The 21805-nt window shown below is 39.3% G+C and overlaps 1 long non-coding RNA gene across 1 annotated transcript in view; it reads right to left on the minus strand.

Annotated features, from left to right (window-relative positions):
• Window positions 1–652: 652 nt before the first annotated feature.
• Window positions 653–21805, minus strand: part of LOC125100846 (uncharacterized) — a 42188-nt gene continuing 21035 nt past the window's right edge. Inside the window, exons 3-5 of the long non-coding RNA XR_007127676.1 lie at window positions 6984–7101; window positions 2503–2575; window positions 653–808 (exon numbers count right to left, since the gene is read on the minus strand). This is a non-coding gene — a long non-coding RNA (uncharacterized LOC125100846). The remainder of the gene's footprint in view (window positions 809–2502; window positions 2576–6983; window positions 7102–21805) is intronic.

Genomic DNA, 21805 nt, shown 5'->3' on the forward strand with positions numbered 1-21805 from the left:
AAAGCAAGAGAAGAAGGAGAGAATGTAGGAGGGAAAGAAAACACAGTGTTTCCTAGTCTTTTCTTCTAGTGTAACTCCTTAGCTGTTGATGTTACTTACCTTCCACAAAAGACTTCTTTCCAGTGTCAACTGAAGACTGGTCAATGGTCTGCATGTCATCATTATTTTTCTGATAATTCAAAGCATAGCTCTCTAGCAGTGTCAGCTCATGGTAGTAACCATGGGTCCTACCTCTGCCAGGAAATATTTTCTCTAATTAGCTATCCAACCTTCTCTCTAAGGCTTTGACCTTTATGCTGGGAAATTTGTGCCTTCATGTGAGCAGCACATGTCTCCTAAACAAAAGACCAGCCCACAGGCATAAACATTGCTTGGTTCTTCAGACCTGTCCCATCCCTAGGATACCCATACAGATCAACTGGACACAGTCCAAAAGATATTCCTGAAAATTTCAAGAAAAGCCCCACCTTCTTAGTAGATAGTGCCTTCACGTCCCTTTCTCTTGTATGGAAGTGAGTGACTTGCAGGCTAATTCCTGTATATACCACTTGAAAAGAAATGTGGTAAAGGTTACCGACCTTTGGTCCCAGAGATTTGAGAAGAGAAGGGTGCAAAATTGAAAAGAAAAATTAAAAAACAGACTTACAATGAAGGAAGAGAAGGAAGACCTTTTGGTGGCTATGGTTTCCTGGCTGTATGTGCTGACATGGATGTGTCCCAGGTGATTCTCTAAGTGGGTCCTGAGCTGAATCCTCTGGAACATTGCAACTTTATTTTGCTTTTTCTCTCCTGCCAGTCCCAGCTTTTCCTTCAATGGGAACAATGTGAGATAAGATCATTATCAGAATACAATGAGGAAAGGATTTAGGAGAGAATTTGGGATTTTCAAATTAAAATTAAGAATTACGTTTAGTCTGTTTTCTTTTTCTAGTTAGCTGGGAATCCATTTTCCAATTCATTCTCCTTTCTGTCATTTGCCTATTGATAATATGGTAGGCCAGGCAGTGCTTATCCTTTTTATTCCTTTTAATTAACTTTTTAAAATCACGTATGTTTACTTGTATGGATTTCTATTCTCTCTTCTCACCAAATCTGTTCGGCTTATTTTTTATTTACACACCACTACCCACTGCTGTGAATTAACAATAACAAAAAATCTGCACTCTTCCCTTCCACCTCTTGAACTGGAGAAACAGTTAGCTAATAAGAGGCTAAATGAGCCTTAGAGTATAGAGAAGCTAGAATCCTTAAATTATTTAAATTGAAAAATGGCTGGTTTTACAATCAGAAAAACTCAAGTGGACCATAAGCCCTACTTGATTGTCCCCTCCTTATCTGGATGATCTTGTAATGACAGCTGGAGTTATCTGCCATCAGCATCACTGTCCACAAAAGCTTCTACTCTCTCTGCTCAACTCTTCAGCAGCCCTGGGGAGCTGGAGCTGTTTCAGGGGAGAGGGCCCTGGAGGATTGGAAACTTTATTAAAATGCAAAGCTGTCTCTAGTGACATAAAAGCTCAGTAAAAAGTGATGGATCTAAGACCGCAGAGCCAGAAATGATCGACAGAATGAAAAACTGAGATTTCATATACCGACATCAAAAGGCTAGGGTCAGTGTAAAATAAAAAGCAACATGAAATAAAACAGCAGTGTAACATACAGAGCAAGAGATGGAGGGAAAGGAAAACACCATGTTTCACCATGAGTAGTGCAACAGAGGTCAGTATCAGACTGGTCCCTTGCAGATCGGCTTCAGGAAGTAGCCCTCTGGCATGGATTGTGGGAAGTCAAGACAGCTGGCAGCTTTGAAAGGTTAAGGAAGCACCCCCCAAATATTCCTGATTTTCTCTTGGTAAGCAATTCATTCTTGAACTGTCATCCATGAATTTTCGGAGACTCTCTGTTACTAATAGAATTATTACTACTAATAGACAGTAATAAGAGGCCATCACCCTTTGGCTTGAAATCTGGAGGTGGCCCTTCACTTCATTTGCCAAATAACCATGAGGAATCTAATCTTCTAAATATATTTTAAGTGTATTTGCCCAATTTGATCCATCATTCTACAAAATAAGATCTTAAATTTACTTGACACTTTGTCCATTTAACTTCAAGGATTCCATGTTTATTACTCACTAATAAGTTGGAATATTGAAATGGAAAATTGAGGCACTAAAATATATAACAATTAAGTAATTTGTTGTAAACCAGGAAAAACAGGAAAACCAGTCCCTGCTAAGCAAGGCTCACTTTCAGTTTGAGTATACTACACTCTTCATAAATCCCTCTTCCTTTATTTTGCTTCGAAATTACTTATTAGAAAAAAAATCACTCTGAGCACAAAAAGTCATAATTAATATTCAAAATACTTGGAGCTCATGAAAACCAAGGTAGTATGTTCCCTTTTGTACTTCACAGCTTTGAAAGCATTTCTTAAGGAAGATTTGTTAACCATCCCATCACCACCTAATAACTACCAACAACCATTTATTGAGTGCTTACCGTATTTCTCCCCAGCTCTTCTCCCTTTTCCAAGCCTTGTCATCAAACTTAATTTTCACTTCTGCTCAGGAACCTGGAGAAGGAAAAAAAGAAAGAAAAAGTATTGGTCTAAATTACCCAACTGGTAATTTCTCTTTTTATGCAACTAGAAATTTTGGTTAGCAAATGAAAAACAAAAACAAAAACAAAACAAAACAAAACAAAAAAAAAACAACTAAATGAAGTACCCCATTTCTTCAAATTCAGCAGAAGACATTAAGATTACTGGTTGGATCACAGTTATTCCAAGTATTAGTAGAACCCCCGCCCCCAAGTACATAATATTTTTGTCCTTATTTTTCCTAAAAATATTGTGTTTACACTTGACATGTTTATAAACCAAATTTTTGTGATGAGAAAAGATTGGCAGAATTACTTAAGATGTTTTTTCCATGTTCAGTTAGGAGATGGCTTAAGATGTGACCTTGTAAACAAGCTTCCTTCTCCGATGTGAAAAAACAAGGTCTTCTCTGTCCCCAAAAAAGAGACCAGGCACCAGAAAACAGAGAGGCCCCTTTGTCCCGCTCTCCCCTCACCCCCGTTAGTATGCACTGCTGCAAATTTGAGGCCCAGTGAGGAACTTCTTTGACTTGGGTGGTTGGTTTGTGCAAACTCCCAACCTTTGTTCCACAGGGACACTCATGTCAAATGATAGTCCCTCATAGGAACTGTAGCTCCTCCATGTTCCCTCGTTCAGGACAGTGTATTGTAGTGCAAGTGAGTGAAAGCAGTGCTATTATAAGGATAACCCTGAGCTTGCTGGAATTCATTCTTAAATAGGTCGTGTGGAAACCCCAGAGCTTTATTACTATTTCACATTTCTTTTTTTTTTTTAAGATTTTATTTATTTAACAGAGAGAGAGAGCACAAGCAGGAGTAGCTTTAGGCAAAGGGAGAGGGAGAAGCAGAGTCCCTGCTAAGCAAGGAGCCGAATGTGGGGCTCGATCCCAGAACCCCCTGGGATCATGACCTGAGCCGAAGGCAGACGCCCAACCAACTGAGCCACCCAAGTGTCCCTATTTTATGTTTCTTATAACATATTTCAATCACAGCTGATCATGACACACCAGAGATCATGACACTGGGGTTGAAAAGTATCCACTTCATCAAATTGGCAACCAACCTGGCAGAACTAATAGATGATAAGAGATGCTTAGATTCCTGGGGCCAACCCAGGGTCTGAGAGGGTGCTCTGAATCAACTCTGATTCTTCGGAATCTTTGTGCAAATGACAGGACTAAATGGTACTGCTCTGCTGCTTTCAGCCTGGTGCACCTCGCACCCAACAGCCTTGAGTTTATGGGGCAGGGCAAGACAGAGTATGTTTACATTAAACTAGGATTTAAATAAGCATAAGATACAAAATACTGTTAACAACATGAGATTCATTTTATGGGTCATGATGAAATGTTTGTCTTTTTATTGGTTATGTTATTGGCATGTGTTAACTTGGACTTTGCATTGAAAACAAATTTGGGGTGTTTGGGTGGCTCAGTCGATTAAGTGTCCGACTTCATTTTGGCTCAGGTCATGATCTCAGGGTCCTGGATTCCAGGCCCGAGTCAGGCTCCACGCTCAACCGGGAATCTGCTTGAGGATTCTCTCTCCCTCTCCTTCTGCCCATTGCCTCACCCACGTGCTTGCTTTCTCTTTCAAATAAACAAACAAATCTTTTTTAAAAAATTGTTAAATAAAGAAGCAGGCCAATACTGGGGTTGCCTGGCTGGCTCAGTCAGTGGAGTGTGTGACTCTTGATATCAGGGTTGTGGGTTTGAGCCCCATGTTGTATAGAGATTGCTTAAAATAAAATCTTAAAAAAGAAAAGAAAAGAAAAGAAAAGGCCAATAGTGATACTATATCGCGGACAAGTTAAATCAGAATCTCTGAGAATGGGTCCTAGGTATCAATATTTTAAAGGTCCACAGATAATTCCGATGTGTAACTGAGGTTGAGAACCACTAGTCTAAGGAAGGGAAAAGGGTGGAAGAGGGAGATCAATCTAGAGAGAGATGCTGAAATTGTGGTGATCCAGTTGTAACTGGTGTTATTTAGATTTGTCAGCCTGGTATTCTGAGAGCTGCTGGGGACACTGGAGATGGGCCTAACACATGTCCAGATCGTAGTCACTCCCTGCCTGTCTCTGTGCATCTGTCCTTGAAGCCTATACCCCTGGGAGTCAAGGAGAGAAGTGGTGACTTCTCCACCGCTATAGAATTCTCTCAGAACTGATTCAGTAAAACCTTTCTCTACTTCTCTTTCTTTAGAGGCAGATCAAAGTAGAGAGTTCTGGACCTACTACAAACTTCCTCAGAATAGACAGATTCAGAGCAGAGTTTAAAAAAATAATATAGGATGTCTACTGTGAGTAAAGTACTGACTTAATCCTCATTACAACCCCATCAGGCAGGTATTAGATGTGCCTCCATTTTACAGATGAAGATACTGACAAACAGCCACGTAAGAGGGCTGCCTGAGGTCATACAGCTAATGTATATCTAAGTCTGGACATTTACTCTAAGACAGATGGAAAACTGACCAAGGGTCACCCTCGCTATTCATGGACAGCTGTCTGTGTCAAAAGAATCTTCCATTCATTAGATAGAGAATCAAATTAGTATGCTAATTGTGTTCTTTGCAAGTATGTGTAAGCAAGCATTATACTCACAGACATAGGAAAGAATCTTAGTATTCAGACACCAGTATGGTATGTGTCCTCTTTTGAAACATCTCACTAGTTCTCATGACCCATTTAAGTCCATTGGAGTTTCTTTGATTGAAAAAAAAAAAAGTGTTTGGAATAGCTAAGAGAACACAGCATATACATCTAAGCTCAAGCTCACATGAAACCTTTGGAAACCAGATATGTGTCCTTGTTACAACATTTCTGGAAAATGGAAATCCTCTTGAATTCGTAGTGGTAGGAAAGGAAAAGAAAATTACATTTGGTTTGTTCTCCCTATGAAGCCCTAGAGTGGGATAGTGTCACTGGGATTGACATCAACTCTAAACATCTGGAGCCATCTGTTTCTATTTTGTAAACTTCTTTCAACCAGAAATTGCTAGCTACCTAAAGAAACAGTCTAAGGTAGGATGAGCCCTCAGCCAGTTTGAAGAACGCCGTTTATCTTCTGTTGACTCATCAAGCATTGCCTTCTGTCTATTACCTTAGGTTCTGTTGCTCTAGCTCCTTCTTCTTTAACCTTTTCCCAGCTTACTGGTACATTTTGTCCCTCTCCTTTTCCCTCTCAGTGACCTTATTCCCTGTCCCTCTACCCTCTGGGCCAAAATCTGCTCTCAGATCCTTCATTCATATGAAGGTAAAGGTGGTTGGTAACAGCTAAAAATAGTTATGATTTCTGGGGTGATAGGCACTTTAACAGAGATCAAATCCTTTAAGCTATAAGGGCAGTGTTCTTGTGACATAATTATAGGCAGTGGTTCTCTGGAGAATGATGATACCTCTCCAGCCTTGCCCCTCCCATGGCTGTCTGCTGTTTTCCTGAAAAGGTCAATGCCTTTCATGTTTTTATTCCAAGTGTTTGGCATGGTGAACAGCATATTTGGCGCTCAGTAATGAAGGAAGCGCTGGTCTGAGGAAAATACATTGCAACAATAAAGATGCCCTGACACAGATGAAGGGGAAGATGTTGGATTCATTTTGAGACAAAATTCCATAGGAAGAAGCCAGAGAGAGCAATAAGAGGAGATAACCTAGTACCATCATTTGAACTCTCCGAGAAGACCGTGTCAGTTTTGAGAGACTTCTGAGAGTTCCAGCCATCCCTCAGATCTAGAAACCTGGTTTTACGAAGCATCTCTGCTGCATTGCAATTTGTTGTTTTTGAGTTGCACACAAAGTGGGATAAAGAGTAAATGAGTCATTCCAAAAATATTTGTTAAGCACCTATTATGAACCAGGAATGCTGCTAGCTAGGCACTGTAGAGTTGCTGTCCTCACGCAGTGAACATTCTACCTAAAGAGTCTAATGTGAAAGCATTAATTATGAAGTTCGGTATTTAATCAGAGTCATATTGAGTGCTGCAAAGGAAAATTGCAGGGTACTAAGAAAGCATGGAGTAGAGGGATATGACCTAACACAACAGGTCAGGCAAAACTCCTCAGAGGGAAAAAAAAAAGTCTGTTAAGCTTATTCCTGAAGGATGAGTGGGAGTTAGCTAGGCAGAGAATTCATAAAAGGAGTGGACATTCCTAATAAACGTTTGATCCTGAGAATAGTCTTGGTTCCATTTCTTGATGTTGCCTGGCTAGAAAACATGTTGAGGTCTTTGAGAGTAGCTACTTATTCAATCAAGGCTCTGAATTCGGACAAAAGAAAATATTGGCGTAAAGAAAAGAATCATTTCCATAGATGTCAACAACTTCACGAGACACACACATGTGTACTGTGATCACACCCATTGCTATTTTTCTGTGCTCTCACCTGGATTGTTAGCATGAATGCCCAGTGGACATACCGCAGCAGCACTCTTAAGGCCAGCAGCTTTCAAATTCTGAAATGTCCACAGACTAGACTGTCTGTATAGCTCTATCCAGAAACTCTGGGTGGAAGAAAAGGAGTTAGGAAAAAAGAAATGAGTCAAGGAACAGAAAACCTCAGAGAGGGCCTGGTCAATGCTAGCCTGGTCTGTCTGACCATCCCACCCTTCTTTTATTTAATATGGAGCCAATACTTTGTATATCTGTAAAAAAGGCATTCCCAAGCTCATTGTGCCATTTTATACATCATCTTCCCTTGCTCCTCTTCTTCAGCTAATGAAATTCTTTTTCCTAAAAACTCAGTTCTGGCATCTTATCCTCTTATCCCACTGTCCCAATCTAATTTAGATATCCCTCCTTTGTGCTCTCATACCATGCTGCACTTTTATACCTTATCACAGCTATATTATAATAATTGATTTACTTATCTGACTTATCTACTTTGTGAGGGAGTAAGTTCCTTAAGGGCAAGACTCATGTTTTAATCATTTTCGTATCCCTAGTCCCTAGAAGAGTACTTAAAAATCCACTGAATGAATTAATGTTCATGCATGATAGTTACTTTTCCTTTCTTAGCCTCTGGAGAGATGTGGAGTCCTAGATTTTGCATATCTGGTAAATAAGCCTGGATTTGTATGTAGGAAACTTTTGACCCATGCCAGTCTGAAATTCTCCATTTGTAGATAAGCCTGTTGTAGTTACCTTAACTGGGCTGGTCTCTACAGCCTTTCTTTGAAAACATCTTAAGAACTAATAATAACCAGTATACATGGTCCAGCTCACCAGTACATTAGTTAAGAACAAGATTGGTTTTGATATTCAGCACTGAATAAGATAGAACCATAGGCATTTGTCTGATATTTTAGTCAATGCACTTTAAATAATTTCCATATTTCATATTAGAAATGGCATCATTTTGAAGCTAGAAGCAAGGAAAGTATTAACTGTACCTAGCAGGATATGGCCACATAGTAAGTACTTAAGTATTTATATAATGAGAAAAGGAAAAGATACATTAAAACAGAAATAATTAGATGCATTATGAATACAGCACAATTCACAAGAATCCTCAAGCCATGAGTTAGAATAAGGGACTTATCATTGGCAAAAATGACAAAGCCATCAAACATAAAATATAAAAGTTATTGGAGAGGTACCTGGGTAGTTTAGTCAGTTAAGGGTCCAACTCTTGATTTTGGCTCAGGCCATGATCTCAGAGTCATGAGATCGAGTCCATGACAGGCTCCGTGATCAAAGGAGAGTCTGTTGAGATTCTCTTTCCCTCTCTCTGTACCCTTCCCCCAACTCGTGTGCTTTCCCTCACTCGCTGTCTCTCTCAAATAAATAAATAAAATCTTTAAAAAATTATTTAAAAATAGAAGCTATTGGAAGATCACATCTTCCAACCAAACAAGATCCAAGTATCATTCAAATAATGAAAAAGGAGAGTACATTAAAAAAAAAAAAAAAGCAAAAAGGCTAACCTGGAGAAGGCAAATGTTTGATATATGAGGAGAATGTATTCTAAACTCAAGAGAAATCCCTATACAAGCCAATCTTTCTCCTCATCCCTCCCTGCCACATACAACTACCACCCCCACATGCACAGGTCATGGGTGTCTTGTCTCCTTGTTTTCCTGAAATAATCTGATTTGAAAAAGAAGATGTTTAGAGATGAGAGTAGGGGAAGAGAAAGTTTCCTCTAGCTGAAATTTTCCATCCTTCCCTGCCTATGATTCTTCAAAGTAGGCATAATTCATTGCCATCTCCTCTATGAAAGCCTTCTCTGATCTATGAGATCCCCCAACTAATTGCCCATTTCCTCTGCTCTCCCTCTACAGTGTACCTCTTCCCCTCCTTTGCAACTTATTCCACGATCTTTTATTGTAGTTGCCTACATCTACCTATACCAGTCCTTCCTAGAGGAAAGGAGCTTTTGAAAGAGGGGTTGTTTCTCATTTATCTTCATACCCCACTCTCCCTCTCGAGCTCTTTCTCCATTCCTAACCTCGAGCCTGGCAAAAAGTAGGAATGCGGATAATGTTTGTTGGATGAAGGCAGGGGAAGAAGGAAAGAAGAAAAAAAAAAAAGGAAGGAAGTTTATTTCTGGAGAAAAGAGCCTTTGCCTTCTTTCCTCAAAATATTATCTCTTTCTAAAATCAGGGCAGCCTGTTTCCTTTCCCTAGGCATTAGGGTATGTGCCCTTGAACACCTTAGTTTGGCAAAGAGCCCAAATTCCATCTCCAACCAGCTGAGTCACTTTCAGTTTCTTTGTGGTTCATTCATGCTTTTCCCCTTCATTGACACATTAACATTTCATGGTGAGTGGGCCCTGTTCAGCTAGCGGCCCCTCTCAGCCCCCACACCTCTAAGCTGTCCTCACTTCACTAGTTCCCAATTGCCTCCCTCTTGGGGGGCTCTGTCATTGTCAGCATATAGCTGGAGGAGCTGTTGGTTCGCGTTGCCATACTTAAGTTTTCATTATTAACAACGCGAGCCAAACTCAGAATGAGAGCCCTCTGCCAGAGGCGATCTTCTCTTACGTGTTCTCCTCAGAAGCACCCTGGTTGTTTTAAGAAAATGAGAGAAAAATAGATAGTGAAAGAACTGGGCAAATCTAATATTTGCTTCATTTGGTATCCTGTCAAAATCTCTCATTTTTTATTTTCCTCAAATACCTGTACAAATCTTACCTCCATGCCCTCTACAACCAGGACTTCTGAAGCATTACTTCGATCTTATTTTGTACGTCAGCAATTTCTACCCTAACCTCGAGACAAGCAATAATCCATGAACAAATTTTAGTAATTAAAGATCAAACATCTCTAAGCATGGCATACAAGTTTCTGTTTATTGATTTTGAAAAGGAAATTGCATGTGCCTGTGCGCGCGTGCACGCATGCACACACACACACACACACACACACACATGCGTATTTGTTACAAGCTTAGAATTTCAAGATTTACTTTTGTATCTTGGGCCCTTAGTAGGTGCTCAATAACTCCCTGCTGACACAGTGATTAGTTTTAGTAGCTCCCTGTTATTTCCAGAGACACAGCATTTTCCAGACTTTCCTGATCAACAAATGAAATGTAGCTTTTCTTAAAGCTGTGGAAATAGAATAATTCATATTGCGAGGTTATTTATTACCAGCCAGACCCTCATCTTGCTCTACAGGGCTCTGATAATCACCTATTTCAGAAGCCATTAGCCTTCTGTGTGTTGCAAAGCACTCTTCACCATAACGTGTCTATGCCTTTGTATTCTAGGGGAAGGAATGGTGTGTACTGAAGTAACAGACCTCTGTTGACCAAGTAAGAAAGTCTTTGATGCACAAATAGTACATTTAACTACTTTTATTTGATAGTGTTGAAATTAAACACTGTATGGAATCCCTGCTCAGGTATGGAAACATATAAAACCTCTGAGAATATGTACATTAATTCAGATGCTTAAAATTATAGAAACACAGACATATAAGAAAAATATGCATTGAAAGAATGTAACAATCAGGGCTCAGGCACTTACAGGAGGACAGCGGGAGTTGGATTTAACTTATTGATTTTAGAACCACCATGGAAAAAAAAGGCGAAATATTGCCTTTCCTGTTTTCAGATAATAATGACTGTTGTTGCAAATTATAAAATTTAATTAGCTATATAAATGCCAGAGGAACAAATAGTGTGCTATTGTCTTGATATCTTTCCAGAAATTAGTCTTTTAAAATAAATTTGCCATATTAATCATCTAAAAATATTTTTGATCACTGAATTAATAGTTTGCAGCCTGTTTTCAGGTATTCATTGCCATAGGTGATTGCTTCTTAATTACTACATGGGCTCTTTCTATTCACTCATATTAATTCATGTTTTCTGGCACAGTCCCAAAAGGCAGCCTTGCCCTATATCTTCTAATTACTTCTATAATTGAATTTGCCCACTTTTTCTAACCTATTTTTTAAACTGACTGTGTTTGTTCATGGTTTATTGTGTCTTTTTTGTGTCAGTTCTCTGCAAGCAGAATGTACATTGATTCTTTCCTCGTTTCTCATTAATTTTCAAGAGCTTTGCTGCATGTCTGTTTTCTCAGTCTGTCAGACCTATTGCTAAACCAAAAAAAAAAAAAAAAGGACTCTTACTATTAAAGGTTAGGTAAAATAGACTGAAGTTAATTAATTCATTAGTAACTCTGAGCCAATTACTGAAGCCTTCTCTTATTTATATACTTGTTAACAAGACAGAAATGAGAAAGGCCAATTACAGGCACATGTCCTTCAGAAGTTCAGCAAACCCAGAGCTTATGCATTTATTGACACCCGTCCAAAAAATTTTCAGTTTATATATTACGTGGGTGACATTGCATTTAAAAATTATCAGCTAACACCCTATTCCATTCTATTAATAAATTTTTTAAAAGATTTTACCCCCATCCATAGAAATCTTTAATAATATGCCTAATATTACTTAATTCTTCTAAAATCATCTCAAGGAGTATTGCTTAGCCTTAGCCGTTACAAAAATAGAAGAAATTTTACTTGTTTTCTGATTTTATTATTTTGTACCTTCCAAGCTACTTCCATTCTTGAAATGGGATAATTGACTTGCAGATCTCATATATTAGAACCCTCTAAAGTATGTTTTACCTGATTTTTATTGAATATGCCCAAACTTTACAATGTGTGGAAAGACGATTTTTCCCCAGACTTTTCCTGGCGACCAACATAAAAATTTTACCTGCCTCATCCCTACACACCACCTGCACTATACGTACTATATCCATTACCTCCCCTTCCCTGCCTGAGAAATATTTTGTTATATTAACAGGGCTTTGGAGGGAAGGGGGCCAGTGATTGATTAGTTTCTGTACATCTGCATTCTCTATATATGTTGCTGTCAGCGTGGAACCAACAAATCAACAGAGTCAATTGACACTAATGTCTCAATAAGTTGGTTGTTGGACTGAATTAAAACTAATTTGAGTGTTTGGGTTTGGTTTTGGTTTTGGTTTATTTTTCTTAACCTCATGTGGACACAGATTTCCACAGATAAGTGATGCCGTAATAATGCCCAACAGTTGAGGTTTTCCTCAGTCCCAAATGTATTTGAGTGTAATTGATTATTTCATAGCCTAATAATGACCATCACAGCACCCCAGAATAAGCAGATGATTAGTCCAGGTCCTTGATTCTTAGAAGACCAGAGGAGAACAGTTTAAAAATGTGCCGTGTACCTTGTCGGGAAGCCTTTCTTAATACTTCTCCCATCTGAAGTTAACACCTGCTTGCCTCTAAATTGCCACACTCTCCTATTTGTAGCTCTCTTATGGAACATTTTACTTTCTACCCTGGATTAGAATGAACTGTATCTTTCTCTCTGCTGTATTATTCCCTAATTGAAGAAATAAGTGACTGACCAGCAGTCAGCCCAGTATCTGGCAAGTAGTTGGCCCTCAGTGAATATGTGCCAAAAGAATTCAGGATGAGGAATCCATGTTCTCTTTCACGTGTCCAATGTCTAACCTCCCTCACTGTCTAGGCTCACTAAAGAATCTCATGCTTGAAATCAGTTAATGTATCTTAATTTTCTGTGGTAACTGCAATAAATTGGTAACAAATGTTCCATTATTAATTCATTATGTAGGCTTCTCTGCTCCAAGATTTAAAATCTATACTAATTTTTCCACAGATGAACTGTTTCTCATTCCTTTAATTACTACATGACTTTTTTTTTTTTTTAATGGCTTTATGGACCTTAAGTTTGTTATTCTGGGCCAAGACCACACAGGCCCTTGTTGGTCTTCAAATTCCATGTGCACCATGGTCTCTGTATTTTCAGAAACACCTATGTGAAACACAAATTAGGTTTCTTGGACTCCTTCACTCCTTAACCCATCAGTTCTTCATGTACCTGCTTCAGTGAAGCTGGTTTTCCTTCAGCAAACTTGTGTATATTGCCCTGCCTTTCTTTCATTTTACACTTCCTTCCTTCCTTCCCTTTTTCCTCCTTCCTTCTTTCTTTCCTTCTTTCCTTCCTTATTTCCTCCTTCTATCCCTCTTTCCCTCCCTTCCTTCCTTTTCTCCCTTCTTCTCTTCCTTCCTTCTTTTCTTTTCTTTTCTTTTTTCTTTCTTTCTCCCTCTTTTTTCCTTCTTTTCTTCCTTCTTTTTTCTTCTTTATTCCTTGAAATAAGGTGCTTCATTGCTCTATCTTCTAATAACACTACTTCCTATGTGTATAATGATCTCCCATTATACCAGCTTTCTTCACAGACACCATCTCATTTGCTTCCTACAGGCTAAGTATTATGCAGATGAAGAAGCTAAAATTCAGAGAGATTAAGTGGCTTGCCCAAGGCCACACAGCTAGTTACAATTTCAGGTTTTTAATTCTTTACTTGATTTACTTATGAGAACAAAATCCAGAAGGCCCTCTTTTCTTAGTTGATTCTTACCTTTTGTGGAAGGAAATTACATAATGTCTCCCAAACAGTGTGAGTCAGCTGAATGACTTTCTCCAGCAATTATATCAGTCATTATAAAAAGGGAAATGTGACCTGGTACTTCCATGTGCCTACATCGTCCTGTGAACATGCAGATTCTGATTCAGTGCATCTGAATTTCTAATGCGCTCTCAGGAATCTGGGAGGGGAGTGTGCTGCCACCCGTCCATAGACCTCACTTGGAGTAGTCAGGTCTGGTGGACAGAGTGAGGTTCGGGAATTGGAGAGACTTGATTCAAGTCCTGGTTCTTCTGTTTACTATGACTTTGTGCAAGCTACTTAGCCCTCGTGAGCCTCAGTTTTTCAACCTTAAAATGAGGACAATAATATATATCTTACTCCCTGAAAACCAGGGAAATTTACTTTTAGTGAATGGGCCTATTTCTGTCCACACTACTGTCTGATTACAATCTTCCTAAGTTCTCCCTGCACTGAGAGACTTGTAGGAAGCCTCACTGCCTGGTGAATTATGTATAAATTCCTCCCCCTGAGCCTCAAACCTCCAGGGCTATAGGCAACTTCACCTTTCTAGCTTATCTCTCCTTGTTTTCTACTCATACCTTACTTGTAGCTAACACATCAGATTTCCTACTTCTGATTCACCTTTGTCCCACCCAACCCTCACCTCATCCATAGAAATTCTATCCTTTCTCAAAGTCCTTTCTCCAATCCCAAGTTCTTGCTAGGAGCATTTTTTTTTTTTTAAGATTTTATTTATTTATTTGACAGGCGGAGATTGCAAGTAGAGAGGCAAGTAGAGAGAGAGGAAAGGCAGCAGGCTCCCTGCTGAGCAAGGAGCCAGATGCAGGGCTAGATCCCAGGGATCATGACCTGAGCCAAAGGCAGAGGCTTTAACCCACTGAGCCACCCAGGCGCCCCACTAGGAGCATTTTTGCTGCTGTCCACCCCCGCCCCGCCCAACTCCCAGCTCCTATTTGTATGTCCCTCTGGCATTCGAATCCTCACAATATTCCATTTTTAATCTTTGGGTGGTTTCTTTTGTATTCTATCTTATGTTCTATTTATTTCTGTAGTTAATCTCTTTCCTATTATACTCTACTTTCCATGAGGATGGGGAATAAGTACTCAGATATCACAATGGTAAGAGCATAGCTTTGGGGCACACAGACCTGGGTAGGTACCTCACCTCTGCCGTTTGCCAGCACAAGCCACCTTAACCTGTCTGAGCCCCAGTTTTCTCATCTTAAAAGTAGGTGCCAGTGCTACCTAGCTTACAGAGTTACTGGGAAGAAATGTTATCTATAAAACACCTCACACAGTATCCAGCGCATAGTGAGGGCTCATGTCAGCAAAACTGAATAGATGAGAACTGACTCTGTAATCCCAGCACAACTCAGACATTCATTCTAGTGTGTAAGCAACTGGACCCAAGCCCGGGCTTCCGACTTGGGTGAGCATTTTCACATTTTCTTTTCTGGCTATGTTTAGGTCGGTGTAAAGTCGTATCAGAATATTCCATATTCAGTCTTGTTCAAATCAAACTATATTTGTTGTTCTAGTGCCAGTTGGTATGAAGTGATAATGAATGTTGGTTATATGTATGGTATGGTTAAAAAAAAAAAGTCATGTATTTTAGTTCAACTTGGGTTTGAATACAAGCTGCCACTCTCTAGCAGTTTCTCTGATCTCTCTGAAATACAACAATCTCAGAATTTGGGATGTTATTCATTTTCTTCTTTATATTTATCTGTATTCTGAGGATTTTTAAAAATAAAGAGCATAATATTTCTGTAGCCCCACAGACAATAATAATATTCTCTTGAGTGACAGTGATAACTTTCAGTGCCCCAAATCTCCACTTTTATAAGTCTAATTCACATACATGTTTCTCAGTTTTGCTTGACTGTTCCTTGTTTTTGTGAATTTAAATATTTTATTTGAGTAATTGCTAAGGGGCTGTAATTGCATTCTTTTTTAATTCTTATCAACTAATTAAAAAAAACTAAATAGATCAACAAACTGTATCATCATTCAGTTTAACCTTTTAGGGGATTTTTTTCAAAATTTTTTTAAATAACTACAAGTTAAATGTTGTCAGTGTAGCCAAAGTTGACTCAATGCCTAGACATAGTGCAAGAGATGGATCCAAGTTGCATCTAAACTTAGGGCAGTCAAAGGCAAAGTCACAGCTAAGTCAATATGTTGCTTTATTAATGTGGGTAAAGAAGGTTTTTTTGAAAGAAAAATAGAAAATGGGGCAAACCTTGTTTTAATCAAGGAGTATATGGAAAGAAAATTAAATGCCTATATTAAAACCTATTCTTTTAGACTACCAATAACATTTTCCCCTAGCCTCAAGAGACAGTCGTAAAACAATGGCCCATAGTGCTTTTAGAACAGGAACTGAAGTTGTGTACTGTGCATGTATATATAGTCCTACGTAGGAGGAATGAAATGTTTAAAGCTGCTGTCGCCCCTTGGGGGGGGGGAATGGGGTTCTGAGTCGAGTGTGTATGCATTTTCTGTTTCTCTGTCTTGTGGGTCTTTATTGCTAAAAATATTTTTATGAAATTGTTCTGTACTTCGTCTGGTCTTGTTTGCTCATTCTCAAATCTCAAACCATGGCATAGTTATGAAACATCTTGAGTTATTAAAAGTGGAGAAATTGTATTTTATTTGTGAACTGAAGAGCAGGCCAAGCAATGTCTTCAGAAACAAAGATTTTATTTTATATGAGAAAAAAAGCTAATTTTCATTATAAGCTACAATAAGATAGTTCTAGGACAAAGAGACAGGAATTGTTACTTGGAAGCTATAATGCCGGAACTGTCTATATAGCTACAAATGAAGTAGAGATTGGTTTCTTTTCTTTGGCGCATTTGGCCAATGTAAAGCGTCTTACTGGGTGATCAAATCTTGAAAAGCCACCTTGAGATTTCAGTTACCAATTTATAGCATATCGATTATCAATTTAATAAGAACAACAGCAAAGAGATATTTAATTTTACTTCATGCAGCGTAAACACAGATTGAGACATACTCTATCAGATGGTTGAGAGCATGGGCTTCAAGTCAGACTAACCTGAGTTTGAGCCCTGGGTCTACGACTTGCTAACCCCAAGAACTTCAACAACTTTAAATTCATGAAGTCTGTTTCCTCACCTGTAATATGAGATTATGCCATATTTCATTAGTTAAGATACACATTCTTGAACATTTTAACATTGGAATGCACCTTACAACTGATGGTATATCTTAGCAATACTTTTTCTTCTTGTACAACCTATGGAATCTGATAGTCAACTAAATAATTAATATATACTTCCCAGAACCATTTTGAGATATAAATAAAATAATGATGTAAAATCTTAGGTTCTAGAACCTGGCCCACAGAAGACTCAATAAATAATACCCATCAAAACGTTGTGCCCTGTGATTCTTGTAAACTCTGGCATTTTCCTATCTTTTTATTCCTAATTTGTGTTTGCCAAAACTAGAAGTTAACTTCTTTGCAAAATCCTTATGTTGGAACAGTCTGCCTGCTGAATTGTTCATCAAATTTCCTCAAATTTCTCTGGCAGCAAGATATTGACCCTAGGGTTTAAATCTGAAACATGGTCAGAATAAGGGCTTGTGCAAGTCCTCGGTGATTTGTCACAGAACGAGCAGGAGTAAGTAGTTAAGTGCTGAGCGTCCAGTAAGCACCATGTAAGTGTTGCTGAGAGGGAGGGGGTAACATGCGTAGAATGGTTAAATAGCATAGGTTCTGGAGCCAGACTGGCTGGTTTGAGTCTTGGCTCTTCACCTTATAAGCTATATAACCTCAGGCAAGTTACTTGACTTCTCTGTGGCCTCCATTTCCGTCTAGGGTGGTTGTGAAAATTAAAAGAGCAATGTCCATAGTAGGTACCTTATGAGTTTGCTATTACTGTTGAAAATATACCCTTCTTATGTTTAAGTTCCTTAAAAAAAAAAAAGTCTCAGTTTTCTGATACTGAAAGGGAATATTCAAGTCAATTTATTTTTCTAGCAGGCGATTGTTATAAGGCTGTTAGAGGCTTATACCATATAAAACATACAACCTACAAACAGTATCTTTTGAGGTGTTTGTGATCATGCAACCTAGCTGATAAAAACTTGCCTATCTGCAATAAAAGTGTGACTAAAAACAAAGTATCACTTAAGTCTGAGGTTGCTTCCAACAGCCTCTGGATTGTCTATTATCTTGTTATGGCTTAAAATGCAGTATTACATAGGTCTGCCTGTATCCCCAAGAAAGGATCATCGTGACTAGGAATTTTAGAGTGGGCTCCTTCTAACGTTTGTTCACTTGTAACCCATATTATTCCTTTTTATTTTTTTTAAGTTGTGATCGTGACTGTTGTGCTTAGAACAGCTATGGCCATCAAGCATGTACTTATCTCCAAGCATGAGAGTGGTTGTGGCTTTTTACTCATTGATCAAACCTACTAAACACAAAGAATCAACTCTGAAGTGAAATAAAGCTTATGATAGTTAATCAGTATTTTTTGAGGGGTAATTATTCACATGAAAAAATTGTAATCAGTATTATTTTTCCATAATCAATGCATATTTTTAGCTTTTCTCTTCTTTTTGCTCACATTTTGTTCACTCTCTAGTATCTATCACCACTGTCAGTATCAAAAGACTACGGCACCATGTATGGGAGCATTGGTGTCCCAATAACATAACTCCAAAACCCAGTCTGTCACTAAACTAGCCCCTAAATCTCCAATAAGACTTGTCCTTGCTCGTGTCATAAGTCTACAAAGGGCAGGGTGACCATCCTTTATGTGGTGGCTCTGCCATCTAAGGTATGCCTTCCAAGGTCATCCGAGTAGGGAAAGCAGACCTTGAAGGGCGTCTTTTAGGAACCAGTCCTGGCAATGACCTATGTGGATCCCATCCAATTCCATTAGCTAACACATGATCTTCCGGCCCTAACCAAATTACAAGGGAGGCTGAGGGAAACCATCTTTCTTCTTGCCCAGGAGGAGAAACTAGTGTGGCCAATACATAGCATTTTCTCTGCCACAGCTTCTTACTAGGTGTATCACTTGGAGCAAGTTGTCTACTCAGAGCCTCAGTATTTTCATTTGCAAAGTGGCAATAACAATACTTATCTTGCAGAGCTGCTGTGAAGATAAATGAAGAGAGGAATGTAAAGCACTTAGAGTATGGTAAGTACTTCATGATACTGTTATGCTTTAGTTCTAATAATTATTAGTTTCCCCATAAACACACACACATATGTATGTAGCTCCCGAGGTATGAGCACCTGAGCTGTCTGGCCCCTGCCAGTCTAGCTCTCTGCTGATCCTTTCATTCCTGCCCAGTCTGTCCGGGGTTCAGGACTCCAGGCAGCAAAGTGTCTTGGCCACAGGACTGACATCAGTGTAAGCATCGTACTATAGGTGCTGGGATGAGAGGAAACCAAAGCCAGGGCATGACAATGAGAATGCGCTCTAGTTTCTCCAAAAGCCTTGGAGGGGAGGATTTTGAGGGGATGAATTCAAGGGGTAGAGGACAGAAGAGAAGACTCGCTAGTTGTGTGAACTCGTGCTTAAAGTAGACCCTAACTCCCAATATAGCAGCTGCAAGAAAGGGGACAAACGAACACATATTGAGCACTTACAATGTAGCAGGCAACATGCTAGGGCTTTCACACGGGTGACCTCATTTAATTCTCACAGGGATCCTTAGGGAAGAATCACTAACCCCTGTTTTCAGTGCAGTTAAAGTACTCACTCAAGCAGACATAGCTACTAAGTGACACGGCCAAAAGGGGTCTTCAAAGTCCTAGTGTAGTGCTCTTTATATGACACCACCACTTCCTGTGATCCTGAATTGTGCTGATGACCAGTAATCCCAGAGAAGACACAGGAAGTGTATCCTTCCTCAGAGGAGCAGGAAGTAGATCCATTTACCTCCTCAAGCAACCGGCCTACCCCCACCTCCCACATGACCAAAGAAGCTTAACTCACGGGCAGCCTAGGCTACAAAGTATTTTCAGTGGCCCCTCTCCCAAACACACACAAATACATTCCTGTCCACTTGCAAATGTGCGAAATTAATTTCGTGAGGCAGTGTGAATGTAGATGGGTTCTTATTAATGTATGTAAGATCATTTTCTTTCGGGGAGTACATGGAGAATAGACTGATTTTACTGAGTTGGATGGAGAAAGCTGATCAGACCAAGGCCACAGCTCCTTGATTTCATAATCTGACAGCCTGGGCAATGAAAAAATGTCCAGAAGTTTTGAGCCCCCCCTAGCCATGAAGACCTGGAATATGGTGGGAACTCACCCCACAGAACAGTCCCATGAGATGAACCCTAAGTACCATGCCATAAAGTGCCCTCAGGGTATCCAAATATATCCAGAAAAACCAAGGGATTTGGGGCTTGGTATTTTATAGGAACAGTATTAAAACAGAACTACGTCTGCAGCAGCAGAACTGAAATGAATATAAGACTAGGTTTTTTCCGATCTGTCAAAATAAATTTACTTGGAATTGTGAGCAACATAAACTCTGTAAGTTCCATTCTCTGCCTCTGTTTCTAATACATGTTAGGATTCTACCGACTGATTTGGACAAGTATAAGAAAGAGCTCGTGACCCAACATGCCCCTCATACTTGTAATATATTTCAGAACTTCATCATTTCTATGATATGGTGTCTTCCTTACCATTAATTGTCATAGATACTACTTAAAACAGGGTTTTCTTGAATCCACATCATACTCAGAGGCAGTACAGTATAGTGGTTGTTGGTGAAGAGAGTAAACTCTGGAACCAAAATACCTTTGTTTGAAGCCAAGTTTCATCATGTACAAGCTGTCCGACGTTAGAGGAGTGACTTCTATATACCTCAGTTTCCTCATCTGCCAGATTCAGAGGTTAAGAGTGCTACCTCATAAGTTTGTTTCAAGGATTAAACAACTTAATATATGTGAAGCACTTGGCAAAGTGATTGACACATAGTATGAGCCCAGCTCTCTAGCAGGAACCTCGGCAATAATGGAAAGGGGCCAGTGGGGAAGAAATCCGAGCTCCAACCACGGTCACCATGCAGTGGGATGGAGAAGAGCTAACACAGAGCAGCTAACATTTGTCTCATTCGTCTATGTCTCAACAATGAGAATCAAAGACTAGTACTTCTCAAACATTCATGGGCTTATGAAATCACCTGTAGATCTTGTTAAAATATGGATTTTTAAAAAAGATTTATTTACTTATTTGAGAGAGAAGGAGTGAGCGCATGCAAGCACGGGAGGGGCAGAGAGAGAGGGAGAGAGAATCTTGGGCAGACCCCCCATTGAGTTCAGAACCTGATGCAGGGCTTGGATCTCACAACCATGAGATCATGATCTGAGATCTCACAACCATTAGATCAAAACCAAGAGTCAGATGCTCAACCGAGCCACGAAGCGCCCCTAAAATATGGATTCTTATCCATGAGGTCCATGCTGCAGTCCAGGAATCTGCATTTCTAATAGGGCTTCCCAGGGACACTGATGCTACTAGCCTGCATACTTCACATTGAGGAATGAGGGTCTGGAGAACACTTAGTTCCTAAGTGCTGCATAGGCTCTTTCTCTAGGTAGAAAAAATCTTCCAAGGATCTTTCCTTTTATCCAGCCTCTTTTGTCATTTTGACCATGGGTCATGGGCCAAGCAAATGTTTGAAAATAAGTATTGTTGCAGAGGAAAAAGGCACAGGTTTTCTATCTTGAATTATATAAAATATTTTTCATCCTTAAGCATTTAATGACTTTCCCCCTTAGAATCCAAAATTGGCTTCTCCTTTATGCTCATTAATTACAAACTAAAGGATTGAGAATGTTTATCAAGGTAGGCAAAGTGTCTCCATCTGCTTTCCAAACAGAGACGGCATCAGCAAAACCAAGCATCCTCTTGTCAAATGATGACCTTTGCCAAGCAACCAGTCTTTTAACCTCATGCACATTTCAAGGGAAATGTAAACCACATGTTTGTGTTCCACTGACACATAAATCGTTGACATTTTTCATAAAAAGATTTCCAGTTGTTAAGGGGTTTTAAGCGGCCCAGCAGGGTTTTTCTAAGACCGAAGTTGGACCTTCACCGACAACCAAGCTAAATAGCATTCCAAGTTTAAAAGTCTAAATCCAATCAGATGACCATTTTTGACCTTGTGGTTTCACAGACTCAGGCAAAATTAATTTTTAAGCATTTTAATCAATTTCTTCACTATCTTCTATAGATAACTCCTTATGCTCTACGAGTAAGTGAACCCATATAAGATAA

Source organism: Lutra lutra, chromosome 1, assembly GCF_902655055.1.
Source record: "Lutra lutra chromosome 1, mLutLut1.2, whole genome shotgun sequence".
In the NCBI taxonomy this organism is placed as follows: Eukaryota; Metazoa; Chordata; class Mammalia; order Carnivora; family Mustelidae; genus Lutra; species Lutra lutra.